Here is a 17,739-nt window from a genome sequence, read left to right as displayed (position 1 = left end):
AGCCTATATGAGTACTGCAGACTTAAGGTAATTTTAAAAGAGAATCACAAGCCAGTGAAGATAGCAAGATAGACGTCCTCATTCACAGACACAGTATCAACCAAAGCAAGGCAGTGAGAGATTTCAGACAACATACTTATGGTTGCAATCGAGTCATTAAAGAAAATCCTTTTGAGATAAGGACAGACTTCATGCGGTAATGCTCAAAGCAGCTGCTGCCCGTATTATGTCCCCTTACGTCAATAAAATATATTTCAAATAGAATATTGTGAGCTGGGACTTAACCTACATATCACATCAACTTCCTTACGTTATTGGATATTGGAGATCTCTTGATGGCAATAGATCTCAAGGTTGCATACTTTCATATTTTGAAAAAAACATTACAATTATGACTGGGTTTGTAATTGGGCGTTCACACTAAATTCAAGGTGTTCAGTTTCTGGATAGAGTCTACACTAAGGCTATTTGCCAAATGTCAGACAATAGGCCATTTGGTATTCCAGCTAAAATATTGGAAATTAATGAAAACCCACATAAACCTAGAAATGCTAAAACACTTTATCTTTTGGGATTCATCATCATGCCTCATTTTGTTCCAGAAAAAGATATTCTTACGAGCGGAGTTGGGCACTAATATAACTGTTGCTATATGGACGCAAAAGAGAATAATAGTCTTTCAGGAACAGTTTCACTTCTACCAGATGATTCAGTTTGTGAGAGTGAGAGAAGGGTATGTAAATGTTGGAATTATGGAATTGTGCATACATCTGATTCCACATTCACTACTGCATATATAACCAATACAAGAATGGTAAACAAGCCGGGTTTGACACAAGCAAGCTGCAGTGAGAAAGTAGTGGACAGAAGCAAATATGACAAAGGTTAAAATATTAACACAGACCATACCCTTAGTGACAGTAACAACAGATGCACAACACACATATTGGGATGTGCATCGAGCCTAAATACAAGTCAGAGCTCATTGGGCAGCTGATGATGGGATGAGGCATTTAAATGTCTTCGAAATAAAGACAGTGCTTTTAGCAGTAAAAGCTATAAGAAATCATATACAAGTGAAAGTATTACAAATACTTTATAGTCCGTACCATAACAGTGTTTTGCATAAGCAAGCAACCAATCTCTCGAGAATACTTAGTAACTAAATTGGTATAGGCTATCTGTTTATGGGGATACTAATGATTCCTCAAGTAATCATCAGTTGAAGAGTCTCAAATTTGGTATTCACACCCAATGACAATGTCACACCAAAGCATGCAGCAGCTGTAGTTGTTTTCCCACACCTATTGACAACGGGGCAGGAAAGGACATATAACTGAGAACCTAAGCGCACCATGGGTCCTCTCCCAATGTCCTGGAATCCAAACAAATCAATCTATCGCTGTATCTTGTTCCTAAAAGAAGGAAGACAACTTGCAACATGTTATGTAGTGAATCCGCTTAGCTCTTAATGGATCACATTGACAATTGAAACTAATAACATTCAATAACTTATGTGTTTACCTTAAAATGAATTTATGAATGCATCAACAGAGTACATTTATATACAATTGAAGCTTACTCAGTGGGTATCCGTGAACAGAAAATGTTTATCATATGTTATTAAAATATTTCAGTCGGGAGCAAAAAAAAATGTATCCTCTGCTTTCAGTACCAAATGTTTCTTGTATTTCATAATGTGCAATCTCATGAAGCCTCCATTTGAAACCATTCTTAAGTCACCTTAAAAATACGGGGAGCTAAATACAGGATTCTAATTGCTGTCACACCATTTTATCAAATTAGTGAAATTCATGCACTAACAATATGGGAGCCTTATGTACAAATCCATTAAGTGAGGGGGGATAGGAAAACAAATCCAAATTTATATATATTCGCATAAAGCCTTTAACTACGACTCATACCAGATGCAATCCTCATGACCTAACCCTTAGTGGAATAGATGTAATGGCAAATGTTAATTGTTTTACCTATGATGTACTCTAATTACATGTAATGTGATGTACTTTAATTACACAATGATTTGATCTTATGAACTTTAATTACATTTTGCTTTTAGGGCTTATTTATTGATATAAATATTGTGCGGTCATAAGTATTGCATTTGTTGTCCGAGTTATGGTTTGCATGGCTTGTGAATTTTATTGCTTTTTGGGGTTTTAATTCCTAACCAAAATTTGACATTGCTATGTTTTATGATGCATTTCGGGGTTTTTTAAGCATTTGTTAAGGTGTAATAACAATTCCAACCATAACTTCACTTTAAAAAATGTTTTTATTGACTTTTGTTTGATCATATGCCGTGTGCAAGAATTCCCTGGGCCCCATGCGCAATCAGCAGCCAAACCCAGCTGTGCATGCCCTGTGCAATGGCAGCTGGCCGGAGAGTCTGGTCTATGACCAGAACCTCTTCCCAGTCTTTTAAATTTGTGTTTTGGAAGCATGCAGATCCATGGCAAGCTTTCCTGCCGGTACGGATCCGTTTAAGCTTCCTTTGCTGGTACCACTTTCGAGGATCCTCCACGCATCTTCACCTCTGGGGAAGAACCTCAAATCTATCCTGGAGAATCTATCCTGGAGGATGCTTAGAACAACTGTGGTTCCCACAATGAATTCTAACTTAAAAACACAGGATTGTTCTTGTTCCCCTGTTTGGGTCCCTCACATGGTCCTAAGGTTAGGGTGCTCACCCTGCCCCCTTATGTACACTTTCACTTTTCTTTTTAATGACTCGGGTACCAAGCCTGCCAGTCCTGTAAAGGTTGGCATAATATTTTCATTCAGCCAATTTTGATCTGCGGACTATTCACTGGATCTGTGTATCCAAAATGGCTGGCAGAGAAAAAGCTGCCTCAATCATTTGGGTCTGACTTTTCTTTGAATTTTTGGATCCAAGGATATCCATGGATCTTTAACTGTTAAAGTGTACTCTATTTTTTTCTAAGATTTAACCCCTTCATGCCCAAAACGAGTCACTCTTTAATTGCTGATTTCTTGCGAACTACTGAATGGATATATACCAAACCAAATAAGACACAGCCTTGAGTAAAGTTCTAACTTTGTGCCAAGTTTGGTATCATTCTGTTGAGCTGTTTTTTTTTTTTTAATACAATTTGTCAGGCACATTCACTTTCAACAAGTCGTATGATAAGTGCATTCCAGCGATTGACATTATTACAACAATTGGTCTACTGCCAGTATTTAGACCATAACCATTGACAATACCGCACCTATGAATCTTACATTTCCCCACCATTCTCTTCCTCTGATGCCCCATCTAACTGTACCCTAGGAGGTTCACATATGTATCCCCGGAATTTATTCCAAGCTCCCCACACTTTATTCCATTTTCGTGGACAACCTTGCTTAATGTATACTGCTTTTTCTGTCACCATGGCTGTGTCCATGTCTTTACACCAAGCCTTGAGTGTCGGTATCTCCTCCGAGCCCCACTTTTGTGCGATGTTACGCTTTGCAACCACTATTCCTAAAGTAGTCCATTCCTGTGCTGGGTGTGTAAGATCGTTTGGCTCCCACACGTTCAACAAACATCTCTTGGGCTCCGGTGGCAGTGACACTTCCTCTACTTGTGACATTGTCCTCATTACCTTAACCCAATATTCAGTGATTTTCGGACACTGCCACAGTGTATGGTATAATGTCCCCTCCTCCCCATAGAGCCTCAAGCAGTATGGGTGTAAAGCTTTCCCTATCCTGAAGAGGATGAGCCTGGTATAGTAAGTACGGTGCAGTATTTTGAGCTGCACCAGCGTAAGCCTTGAGGGTATACCCACCTCCCGTGGAGATGCCATTGCTTCCTGCCACTCGGTGTCATCGAGTTCCCCAACATCTCGAGACCATTTTCCCCTGAGTACCCTCGTATGGTCCGGCAAGTTGTTGACCAATTTTTTTAGGTGAGGGAAGTGGCGCACCTTTGCATATAATCTATGAGTAATCTATCCTCCAAGGGGGTGGCCTCCGGAACTTCGGTACCCGCTGGCAAGGCCGCTCGCAACGCATGTTTTACCTGCAGATATCGAAACTTTTCCGAGGGCGCCAACTCATATTGTTCCCTAAGACGTTCAAACGTGATCATCTCCACCTTACGCTATATGTCTCCCACCGTGGATATGCCGATTGCATTCCACTGGGCAAACCCCTTACTATTCCTGAGCCGTCCCAGCCATTTCGTATCCCACCGTGGAGTAAATTGGGCTATGATTCCCCGCCACCCCAATTTTGCATGCGCCTTATGCCACAAACTGATTGTGTGTTTTGTGGGCCCAAGCAATGTGGGGGGTCGTTTCTCATTATACAGCGCTGACATTATACCTTCTGCCCCTAGTCCGTGTCTATCTGCCTTAAAAGCGGGGTCTGTTTGCGAGACCTGTATCCACTGATTAATAATCTTCAATTGTGCTGCCCAATAGTATAACTGTATGTTTGGAAGTGCTATTCCCCCGTCATACCACCCTCTAACCAATTTTCATTGCGCAATACGTGCCGGTTTGTTTCCCCATAGCAGACTGGAAACTCGTGCCTCTATCGCTTTGAAATAGCTTGGGGGTGCCAGGAATGGTGTATTCTCCAATGCATACAAGAACCGAGGGAGCGCCATCATTTTAAAGAGCGCCGCCTTTCCTAGGAGAGTCAGCGGTAATGTGCCCCAGTGTGACGCATCCTGTCTGAGACGCTCCAAAGGAGGCACGAGATTCCGCGTGTAGAAGTCATCTGGGTTTGCGGTTATATAGATACCCAAATATTTGAATGTGTCATCCACAACCTGCAGTGAGCCGAGGGGGCGGGCCACATAATATAAATAAGACCGATTTGGACCAATTTATAGTGTATTCCGATGCCCGACCAAAAAGGTCACATATATTGAGGAGTACCTCAATAGAACGACTGGGGGAGGCCATGTATAGTAGCACATCATCCGCGTATAGGGAGATGCGGTCCTCCCAGTCTTCCGACCATCTGAGTCCCCGAATCATCGGTTCCCATCTGATACACGCCGCCAGCGGCGCCAACACGAGAGCAAATAGCAGTGGCGACAGCGGGCAGCCTTTTGGCGCGTGCTGCGTGAGAGTGGGAAATCTTTCGAGATATGACCATTGGCCGTCATGTGTGCCACTGGATTAGTGTACAGTAAACGTACCCACGTGAAAAATTTAGGATCAAAGCCCAAGTGATTAAGCACAGCAAAAAGGAAGGGCCACTCCACCATATCGAATGCCATCCGAGCATCCAAGGAGAGGATAACTGCTGGCTCTTTCAAATACGACACACGGGCCATCACGCCATGTAAGCGTCGTAAGTTTAATGCCGTACTTCTGCCCGGCATGACGCCGGACTGGTCTGGGTGTATCAGGGTCCCCAAGTGCGGTGTCAATCGTAATGCAAGAAGTTTCGCCAGAATTTTTGCCTCAGCATTAATTAAAGATATGGGGCGATACGAGGTACAGTCTTCGGGGGGCTTTCCAGGTTTTGGGATCGCTACTATAGTGATCAGTCGTTGATCTAATGGGAGTTCACCAACCTTTCGACTATCGCAGTACATATGTAATAGGTGTGGGGCAATTGTTCCAGCTACCTTTTTATATACTTCAACTGGTATACCATTAGGTCCCTCCGCCTTCCCCGATTGCAATGAACCGATCGCCCCTTGCAGCTCCTCAATCGTAAGATCGTCTTCGAGCGCAGAGGTCTCCTCTGGTGTGAGTTTGGGCATAGCAATATCTTTAATATAAGACTGCGCCTCCTCCATGGTCATAGTGGATGGCGATGTGTACACCTGCTGGAAATGTCGCGGTAACGTGTGCACTATTGTGTGCGGGTCTGTTACCAACCGACCATCAAACGTACGGAGTCTAGCTATACATTTCTTCCCCAGTTCCCGTTTATCGAGCCATGCCAGGAGTTTCCCGGCTTTATTGCCGGTTTTGTAAATCTTATGCTGCGTGGCTGACATGCGTGACCTAACCACTTCTCTGAGATATTCCCTGTGTTCTTGTTGCTTGAGGCGCAGGCGCTGGGTCGGGGTCACGGGTGCATTGGGCTTCTGCCTCACGTAGCTCTAGTTCCAAGTCATTTAGCTCCCGTTGTTTGTCGCGCTTATGACCTGTAATAGCGGCAATGGCCTGTCCTCTGAGCACGGTTTTGTAGGCTTCCCACAGAATGGTCGGAGAGTTGACCGAGGAAGCGTTTTCTTGAAAGTAATGTTGTGTGGTAGTGGGGAAAGCTTTCTTGATCTTAGGGACATGTAAATATCCAGGGTATATAGGGTAAATACGCTGCCGTGTCTTGTGGTGGCTAGTGTATGCTAAGAGCACTGGGGAGTGGTCAGAAATTCCTCTTGGTCGAATTTAAACAGTTGCTACGTTACTCAAACACTCAGCTGATGCAAAGAAATAATCTATCCTGGAGAGGCTTTTGTGGACCCCGGAATGGAAAGTGAATTGTCGTGTATCGGGGTTACGGTACCTCCATGTGTCAGTGAGTCCCAGTGCATCTACAAAGCTCCCGATATGAGAAACGCCACCTGTGCGTAGCTTGGCGGGATATCGGTCCAGGGCCCCATCAATGGTATCATTAAAGTCACCCCCAATCAGTAGTTCTCCCTCTGGGAGATTGAGCAAAAAGTAACCAAGTGCTGGGGTTGAGCTGTTTTTTGAGCATCAAAGACTAAAACCTCCTATTGGAATTAAAATGAGAAATTATAGGTTCGAGGCATATGAGCTGCAGATTGTACACTTCTGCATAGATCGCCATCTGGTGTTGGGCTCGGATGTTTGCAAGTTGTTTTTGTCTTTGAAGAAGTCTTTGTAGTCACGAGGTTGGTGACTCTTCCTTCCTTTCGGATGTGACTTGTTGCACTCCGGGTCGGTGTCGTTATCGAACCCCCTTTCGACGTGCAACCATTGCTAAACGACGATATTGTCTCGATCGCGTATCCCTCGAAGCGCACCCTCGACGACTACTTCGAAAAACGTGCGAACTTCGAGCCGGTAACGACGGACGTCGATGGAACGGACTCCCTTTAAGAAGTTTCCCCGGTGTAGTGCTAAATTCCCACACTCGGACCTCCATTCCGTATGTAAACTGTGCCTCTCTCCGGAACATCGAGAGGACAACTGTGAGGCTTGACTATCCTTCAAGTCCAGGAAAACCATCCAGGATCGTCGGTCTCGACGCCACGAGATGTCCCGAGGCACCGGTTCCATTCCGGAAATCATCCATCCAGGCCCGACAGCCTTCCGGAACCAGAACAGGAAGAGGTCTCGGTTCAATGCTGAAGATATTGTCACCACAGCTCAACGGAACGTGAATACCGAGACCCCTGCCCCAACCAACCCCATACCAAAGGCTCTGGTGACACTTCGCCTCCGGGCCCAGGTCCACACCAAACAAAATATTTGAGCGCCCCGCCTTCCGTCAGGCTCCGAAAGACAAAGCCAAGCCTTCCGCCTCCGACTCGAGCCAGCCACCAGTCCCGAAAAAACACCTTTGGCACCAAAAACTAAGTCTCCCGAGATGCTGCGCTCCCTTCCGTTGGCACCAGAAAAACAATTGGCGCCGAAGCCGCCAAAAGACCCTTCGGCACCAAAGCAGACGGAGAAGACTTCGGCACTGAAGACATCGGAGCCGAAAGCATCTAAAGAAAAGCCTTCCATAACTAAGCCTCCCAAACAGAAACCTCCGGAGGCGAAACATCCCGCACCGAAGGTCTCCGAGCCAGGGAACAGTCAAAACCAGTTTCCAAAGAGAAATCTTCCACGCCAAAGAAAACTATCGATTCCAAATAACTTTTTCTCCCGGATCTGAAGCAAACCACCATCTTTATTCATCCAAAGACTAGTCATATAGCTACTACGCTACCTACAAAGAGGAGACCAGAACATTTGCCACATGCACCGATTCCTCTAAAGAAAATACACATGGCCACTAATACTTCACCACCTCCTTCACCCCCCTCCACCAATTAACCCTAATCTACTGATTTCTCCAGAACATATTTTCCCACAACCAGAGGATAGTGACGATGCACATGGGGATGGGCAAGTAGATGATGATATAATCCCATTAGACACTGAGGATGCCGATGAGCCACCACAGGATCCAGACCCATGGCATGACTATAATACCGATCCTGACTTACATAATGATCCGGATTTCTACCCCTCAAAACCATCTCCACCAGATGACAATGTGGGCTTTGCCCAACTAATAAATGGGGCAGCAACATACCATGGAGTCAAACTACACTCAGACCCTGTAGAAAAGGATTTTTGTCATTCATTTGTCATTCATTTGTCATTCATGTCTTGCCAATGCTAAAAGGTCTTCTTAGACACGCTCCTGAAGTGTTCAAAGACCCAGTTAGAGCTAGGGTGCTTAACCCCAGAATAGATAAAAAATACAAGGCAGCTCCCACTGACCCATATACATTAAGGGTCAACTTCCTTTAGATTCCCTGGTCAAAAGCCAATGCACGCAAAAGAGCAAATTCTCAGGGGTCAGGTGACACCCCACCTCCTGACAAAGAATCTAAATTATTAGACGCATCAGGCAAACGTATGGCGTCTCAAGCTTCTAACTATTGGAAAATAGCCAACACTCAAGCCCTCTTGGCAAGGTATGACAGGGCTCACTATGATGAGCTGGAAAAGCTCATTCAACACCTACCTCAACAATATAAAGACAAAGCCAATGACCTTATACAGGAAGTCAAACTGATCACCAACACATCCATCAAATAAGCGCTCGACGCAGCAGACACCGCACCCGTGCAGTAAATATTAGTGTCTTACTACGCAGACATGCCTGGCTCAGGATATCTGGCTTTAAACAAGAAGTGCAAAACAGTATCCTTAATCAGCCTTTTGACCATGGCCCTGCAGTGGACACATCTTTAAAAAAGATAAAAAAGGACACAGAGACTGCCAAGTCTATGGGAGCCCTGCAGTCAACCTCCACTAGAGGCTCCTTTCGACGCTCCTTCTATAGAGCAGGCTCAAAAACAAATACACCAGAACACCCATCCTCATCCTACAAAAGTCCAAACCAGGGCTCTTTTTCCAGAGGATACTCTAGAGGAGGTTACAGGGGTAACAACGGCAAGGGCAGAGGCAGGGGTAATATCACCCGCAGCACCCCTAACACCAAACAGTGACTTCCCTGCGCTTCCCCCCGATCATCCCACTCCTGTCGGGGGACGTGTCTCACAGTTCCTGCCTGTCTGGTATTCCATCACAACAAACAAGTGGGTAAGACAAATTATCCAGTATGGTTATTGCCTGGAACTCACTTCCCTCCCAAACAGCATCCAATGTCATCAGAACACCTTACTCTTCTCAAACAAGAGGTTCTTGCACTATTACAAAAAGATGCAATAGAGCCAGTTCCCTTGCCTCATCAAGGCACAGGGATATATTCCGTCTATTTTCTAATGCCAAAAAGGACTGCTCTCTCAGGCCAATACTGGACCTCAGACCACTCAACTTCTACATCCAATCAGACCACTTCCACATGGTCACTTTACAACAAGTGCTTCCACTAATTCAGCAAGGCGACTTTCTCTCCACCCTAGATCTAAAGGACGCTTACTTCCACATTCCCATTCATCCCGCTCACAGGAAATATCTCATGTTTGTGGTAGATGGTCAACACTACCAATTCAAAGTTCTACCATTCGGGGTCACCACTGCACCCAGAGTTTTCACCAAGTGCCTCGCAGTGGTTGCAGCCCATTTAAGAATACAGCACATTCATGTCTTTCCTTATCTGGACGACTGGCTCTTAAAAGCAAAATCCCACAACAGCTGTGTTCAACACACACTCAGCACAATACAATTGCGTCACAGTCTGGGATTCACAGTAAATCTGAGCAAATTCCACCTCCAACCGTCCAGAATACAACAATACCTAGGAGCTACAATAAACACTTCCACTGCCCTAGCATATCCTAACCCAGTCAGGATAAGTGCTATACAAGCGCTATTCCAAAAATTTCAGCCACAACACTCACTACCAGCATTCATGCAATTAATAGGGATGATGGCCTCTTGCATTTTTCTTGTTCCTCATGCAAGACTACGAATGCTTCCATTACAAGAGTTTTTGGCAGGTCAGTGGAACCAGGCTCAAGGTCAGCTAACAGATCTGGTATTGGTGGACGACCGCACCCATCGCTCTCTACAATGGTGGAACACACAGAACCTTTCCAAAGGGCGGTCGTTCCTCAAGCCAGTTCCACAGATAGTGCTAACAACAGATGCATCGCTCACCGGCTGGGGAGCTCATCTTCAAACCCATACTATTCAGGGTATCTGGACCCCCCAACAAAAACAATTTCACATCAACTACCTGGAATTGTTAGCAATCTTCCTATCGTTGAAATCTTTTCAACTACACCTTCAAGGCAAAACTGTCCTGATCCGTGCAGACAACATGACAGCATCGTATTACATACAGAAGCAAGGGGGGGACACACTCCCTGCAGCTCTCACACCTAGCTCAAAGCATATGGAGATGGGCCATTCCGCAAAAGATATATCTCCTTGCAGAACATCTTCCAGGGATACACAATCAGATTGCAGACCTGCTCAGCCGTCAAGCACAGCACATCCACGAATGGGAACTTCATCCTCAAGTTCTTCTTCCATTCTTTCGTATGTGGGGACACCCAGAAATAGATCTGTTCGCCACACATCAAAACGCAAAATGCCCAAACTTCGCATCCAGGTATCCACACCGAAGGCAATTCGATATGGATGAATTGGTGAGGCAAATTTGCCTATGCTTTTCTGCCTCTCCCACTCGTCCCGTTAGTGGTTCAGAAACTCAAACAACATTCCCTCAGAATGATCCTAGTTGCCCCAACATGGGCACGGCAACCATGGTTCACAACTCTATTGGAACTATCAGTAGTACCACATCAATAGCTACATCTCTCACCCAAACTTCTTACTCAAAACCATGGAGAGATATGACATCCAGATCCCAATCAACTCAACCTTGCGCCCTGGCACCTGAAATCTTAGAGTTCGGCTACCTCAATCTCCCACCAGAATGTATGACCGTTATTAAAGAAGTTAGATGCCCTACAAGAAGGGCATGCTATGCTGCAAAATGGAAACAATTTGTCATTTATTGCACGCACAACAAGATCAACCCACTAGATGCTTCCATTCAGAACATCATCTGTTACCTCTTGCATCTACAACAATGTAACCTAGTGTATACATCTATTAGGTTACATCTAGCCGCCATAGCAGCATACCTACGAAACAGACAACACTTGTCTTTGTTTCGAGTTCCCGCTATCAAAGCTTTTATGGAAGGACTTAAAAGAATAATTCCACTAAGAGCTCCACCCTGTCCGGTGTGGAACCTTAATATAGTCCTCCCTTTGAACCTCTCCACAAATGCGAACTATAGTTCCTCTCATGGAAAGTAGCCTTTTTAATCGCTATCACATCTCTCAGAAGAGTTAGTGAACTCCAGACATTAACTATACAAGAACCATTTTTACAAATCCATCATAACAAAGTGGTTCTTAGGACTAACCCAAATTTTTACCTAAAGTAGTAGCTGCCTTCCATCTCAACCAGTCTGTTGAATTCCCAGTGTTTTTTCCTCAACCAGACTTAGTGGCAGAACGAGCTCTACACACCTTAGATGTTAAAAGAGCAATACTTTACTACATTGAAAGAACAAAATCCTTTAGGAAAACCAAACAACTTTTTGTGGCTTTCTCCCCACCTCATAACGGTAATCCTATACCCAAAACAGGAATTGCAAGGTGGATTGTGAAATGCATACAAATATGCTACATCAAAGCCAAACACACATTAACCATTCCCCCTAGAGCTCACTCTACACGCAAACTAGGGGCTTCTATGGCATTCTTAGAGAACATTCTCCTAGATGACAAATGCAAAGCAGCAACTTGGGCTACACCAAACACCTTCACAAAACACTATTGTGTAGATGTGCTGGCAAAACAACAAGCTAGTGTGGGCCAGGCTGTATTAAGAACACTATTTCAAACTACTGTAACAGATACAGGTAGCCACCGCTGACGAGGTAACTGCTGTATAGTCTATGCAAAAGTGTTCAAACTGCAGCTCATATGCCTCGAACGGAAAATGCTACTTACCACCATGCATCTGTTCTTGGCATGTAGAGCTGCAGAGTTGTACACGCCCACCCACCTCCACGGATACCTCTATCTGTTCCAGTATTATCTTACATTACATTACACATTAACATCTTTCTATTTCTCACTACTCCATCTAACCCTAGGTGGCAAAAGCAATCTAAGTATGGAACTGATGCCCAACCGCACTGTCAACCGAAGGAGGAGTTACCAACCTCGTGACTACAAAGATTTCTTCGAAGACAAAAACAACATGCAAACATCCTAGTCCAACACCAAATGACGATCTATGCAAAAGTGTACAACTCTGCAGCTCTTCATGCCAAGAACAAATGCATACTGGTAAGTAGCATTTTCCTTTTAGGACTGCTGCTGTTCTTGGCCTCTGCTTGAGGGATCTGCATGCAACTCACTATGAAGGACCCAAGGTAGATAAACGTTTTTAGAAAGTTTTATGCAGAATTGGTGAATAGCGTTAAAGTAATTAAGAAACCAGTTCAATGCCTTTCCTATGAAAACTTTGACTCTCCCATAACTACATTGGTGCTTTCACCCCATGTAATAAAACAGGGAAGCAAACACACACACTTGGCCTACCTTACATACACATAACCTCACCCTCTTCCTTCCCCTCAAAGAAACTCAAAAACATTTAGTGAAGTGAAATAGGTAAGGGCAATCATTTTAAAATTATACCCTTGGATCTCTACTCTTGGTTGCAGGGTATGGCCATTACTCACAACTGTTTCCTTGGTCGTACTACTGTATCCTCTAGATACAGCCCAGGTTCATACCCTTTGCCCCTGATGCCCGCTTGGCAAAGGCTGTGGCCACACCCAGCAGTACTGGACACAGAATGTGATCTTTGGCTACACCCTGTACCTAGTCCTTTTGCTACTTGTGCCCACTGAGCATGTCTTCCAAGATCAAATGGTATAGCCTTTAGGCACACTGTGCCCAGTTTCCCAGACACTTCTACTTGCTGGCCACGCCTAATGTCTCAGAGGCACTGAGCATAGTGCCCATCTGATGATAGGTTGTGGTCATTATCAATATCCTTTTTACCATACCTCTGAGAAAGGGATCAGTTTTGGCCATGCCATGAACTCCTCATTACAATATCCTCCTGAATACGGCATGCAGCCATGCTCATTTGGTATGATGCATGCTCCTTGATGACTGCCACGGAGCAACTCCGGTGAGCGAGACTAGGAATCAAAGAGGGCAAAGCCTAGCCCGCGAACACGCTCGGCGTGCAGACGGGGATGCCGCCCCAACCAGCAGCAGCCCCGGAGACTCTCACACGTGCAGCGGGCACACCCAGAGTGGCAGCAGAGCAGAGGAGGAAGTAACCGTGGCACGGATCTGTAGCAGGTGAGACCAGGAGCACAGGGACCCCGGATTGAGCTGGAGGCACTAGCGCAGTGGGAGCACTCACCTGAGCCGGAGGCCTACGGGAGAAGGGGAGACCGCGAAGAGTGAGGCTCGGAGACAGTGCCTCGCCTCCTGCGCTGTGCGACTATTTCTGGATTCTGTCTGTAGCTGGGCCAGGGGATCGACGGCCACAAGGGATTGGTTTGCGGTTCGGGGGTGGAGCCTTGCCGGCTGCTCTGCGCCACCGGCTGGTCCCTGCCTGCGTACCCGGGGGGTGGAGACCCTGGAAGAGCCTGCGGGCTGTGTGCTGGGCAGGGCCTGACATCATATGGCGGGGCGTTACTAGAGGCAGTGAGAGGTACCCTGCGAGAGCACAGCAGCAGGGGCTGCTACAACCCTGATCGTGATGGCTGTTCTGTGTGACGGGCAAGGAGTGGCTGGATGGGGACGGAATGTCAAAGGCCCAGAATTGGACACCCAGATGCGCCGGCATACAGCTGAGAGGGAGTCGGAACCAGTGGTGGTGCAAGCGTGATTGCTGCTAGGCATGTCTCTGACTTTTCTGGAGGCAACAGCAGAGGTCTTCCTCAGCGGAGGGGGCCAGAGGCGCAACGGTCTGTTTTTTGGGGTGCCTGGACCTGGGAGCTGGTTGTGGGGAAAGGCCTGAACCAGGAGTTTTCGCTCGACCCAGGGAGTCCCAGCCCCTTTGGGGCACGCCTGGGAACAGATCAAGAATCAAGACAACCTGCCTCTAACTTTAGCGGGAGTGCCTGCTGAGATCAGCATCAAGTAACTGATGGAGGCCTGGACAGAATTGGAGATGGCGCCGTGGCTGAGGCGACCGACTCGGCCCCTGAGAGTGCCACAATAGCCCTCACCCGAACCCACGGAGTAGCCTGGAAATGGGGAGTAGTAGCGCTCTCCCCCCACACTCAGTCAGGCCTTAGATGACACTGAGGGTTGCGCGTCTAAGAGCACAGCATGGGGAAAAGGGGAAAAGCCCACCCAGAAGAAGCCCAACTGCGGAGCATGAGAGCCGTTACAAAGGGACCTACCAGAGGACATGATGCCGAAGCAGTCGGGGGGGGGGATCCAACCTACTACCAGGGAACCTTCGCCTGTAGTGCAGGAGAGAGTTGACAATGAGACCACTGGCGAGCATGATTCCCTCCACTGACACCAAGCTAGGGTTCTGGCAGCCATCGCCGATACCAAGAACACACTACAACAATACATTGGGGTGGTCTCTGGGACTCTTACAAGCCGAGATATTAAACAACCTGAGCGTTCAGGTAAAAAGAACCTAACCTGGGGGTGTCGGAAAAACAATTGGATTCCGATAAACACCCAAAATGGGAAAGAAAGGGGCAGAACTTGTCCTTTCTTGAGTCCCCTCACTCACCAGGGTTTCCCCACGGTGACATGCTTCATCATTGGGGTCCTCTCAGTCCTCTACGGGCTGAGGCGTGCTGCAACTTGCGAATTACGTAGGAGCACTCAAAACAAATAATGTGTGGTGCAAGTGTAGTGGTATGGAGTGGGACAAGGTGAATTAAAATAATCAACTAGTGGGCCAAATATATTTTATTCTTGCTCGTAGCTAATTGGTTAAAAACGGGGCAATACGCTAAAACAACCTACTTGTAATGGGTAAGTGTACTTAGCATATGGTCAACTAGTTTCGAGCTTCCCCAGCTCTTCTTCAGGACTACACTGGGACCAGCCCAGTGCAAATGCCACTCCTAGTAAACCTAATTACGGTGAAAAGACAAGTGAAAACGCTGCGACTAATAAGCATGCGTTAGAGATTATACATATGTAAGTATACGCCTGGCAATGTCTGTAGGGTATAAAAGTACACATATTAGAGGGAAAAAGATAATATGCAATGTAAATCAAAATAGTGATCGCACTATACACCAGTGTTGGAACACTCTGTTTATCGTTTTCTATTGTGCCACAATGTGGTTATCTGAAAACATAAATTTTTCGTGCAGGCGCTGTGCTATAAAGTGAGTAAAAAAGTCTATGAATGCACACAGTGCACAAACAGCCAAAACATGCGTCTGACACAACATAAAACACACATAAGACTAACATATATACAACTATACATACATCCTAAGAAGCAATACTATGCCTCATGGTCAACGGAGGGGGTGTGGAAATCTCGTACACCTAAAGAAATAGTACAAGTAGTAGTTAATGGAGTGGAGCACCGTTATCATTGCAGACCTTAAGCGGGAAAGAAAAACGGGAAAAATTGCGATCTCCGTGATTCGGGGGAGAAGTCCCAGTCTTCCCCCGGGGGGGTTTCCCACTTACTTGTACGTCGAAATGCACACTCTGGCACACCTACTAGAGCCCAAGCCTCGCGGACTCTCTGTACATCACCTAGAACAACATAAGATCCTCCACAAGAACAACCCGCACATCCACAAGATCAAAGTATGGAAAAGATACATTGACGATGTGTTTTTAATTTGGGAGGGTGACAAAGTAGGTTTCGAGTTTTTCCTACTCTGGCTCAACCAACAAGACCCACTTTTGAAATTTACCTTCACCATGAGTAGGTCTAATTTGGTTTTTCTCGACCTTAACATATTAGCACATGAAGGTCGCCTGATTACCACTACACACTTCAAACCCACGGCAAGAAACTGCCTCTTAGTGTATGATAGTTTCCATCCAAGAAGCCTGAAAGACAATCTCCCTTTCGGACAATTTTTGCACCTAAGACGCAATTGCACCACACGACATGACTACAACATCCAAGCAAAAGATCTATCAGAGAAACTGGTGCGACGACATTATCCTCAACATCTGGTGTCCAAAGCACAAAAAAGAGCTTCCAATAATAACCGAGAAGCACTCCTAGAACGCAAACCTGAGGATACAGCAAAGAATCAGAAAAGACAAATCTGCATCACTACCTTTAACATTGCATCAGATCAAGTAACAAAAATAATAAAAAAACATTGGCGTATCCTCAATAGTGGAGGATTGGATTTCCAAAAACCTATGTTCAGTCACAGAAAAGCAAAAAACTTGAGAAACTACCTGGTACACACTAGGCCAAACCCTACGAAGACTGTTGGACCTGTACGCTTGCTCCACCCACTACCTGGGGGTCACTACCCTTGCGGTAATTGTAGCGTGTGTCATCTCACCAGTGCAACAAAAACTGTCACCTACAACAATGGTACAGCATGGAACCTTCGATCGTTCACCAATTGCAACACGACAGGGGTTATATACCTAATCACCTGCGTGTGCAATCTCCATTATGTGGGGATGACCACAAGAAAAGCGAACACCAGAATGATAGAACACCGAAGCAATTTTAGATGTAAACATAGCAACACTAAAATGACCACGCACTTCCTGAAACAACAACACACACCCAATCACTTCAGTTGGGTCATTCTGGAACATGTTGACAACCACCCCAGCATTGATAGAAAACTGCATGAAAAAGAGCAATGTTGGGTTTTCAAGCTACGATCGGACAACAATGGTCTCAACGATGATATACCATGGGGACATTTCACTTCTAACTAAGACTGATACACACATAGGGAATTTTTTAAAAAAAGATGTTTAAAATTTTTCTCTAATGCATATCATTTTTGCAACCACCTTTTTTTCTTCCACTGAATCATGTAACTTTATTGATAAGTGGATTTCCTATGGCCCTTTGTCCATCTCCCTGAATATAAAGAATATATATATATATATATATATATATATATATATATATATATATCTTTCATACCAGTCTATCACATTTTTTCATACTGGCCCATAGAAGTTTCTCCTGGGCACAGACATTCTCTCACATGAATAGGCATGCTTAGCTTTTGTATACTCCCATTGTAAACAGGAACAGCATTCCCATTTACCCTGTTCCATCATGGCCGCATTTTTTCGAGGGTACGATTTAACATTCAGAACGCATGGCTACTGACATACATCCAGTTTTGTTACAATCTGACTATCTCTCCCTGCGCCAACATGGCCACCACGAAAAGGACCTCCGCCGGGAAGTCCTTTCTCGCTTTCCATCAGTAACACTCTCAGATAACTAGCACCTCGCCCGGAACCACATAGTATGCGGTCCGCGAGGCTTGGGCTCTAGTAGGTGTGCCAGAGTGTGCATTTCGACGTACAAGTAAGTGGGAAAC

General features: G+C 45.5%; 1 protein-coding gene across 2 annotated transcripts in view; it reads left to right on the top strand.

Annotated features, from left to right (window-relative positions):
• Positions 1-17,739, top strand: part of FBH1 (F-box DNA helicase 1) — a 719,176-nt gene that overhangs the window by 381,033 nt on the left and 320,404 nt on the right. The gene's annotated exons all lie outside the window — the stretch shown is intronic.

This window comes from Triturus cristatus, chromosome 4_1 (genome assembly GCF_964204655.1).
Source record: "Triturus cristatus chromosome 4_1, aTriCri1.1, whole genome shotgun sequence".
In the NCBI taxonomy this organism is placed as follows: domain Eukaryota; kingdom Metazoa; phylum Chordata; class Amphibia; order Caudata; family Salamandridae; genus Triturus; species Triturus cristatus.
The sequence above is the reverse complement of the archived record's forward strand: the minus strand, read 5'-3'. Positions and strand labels throughout refer to the sequence as shown.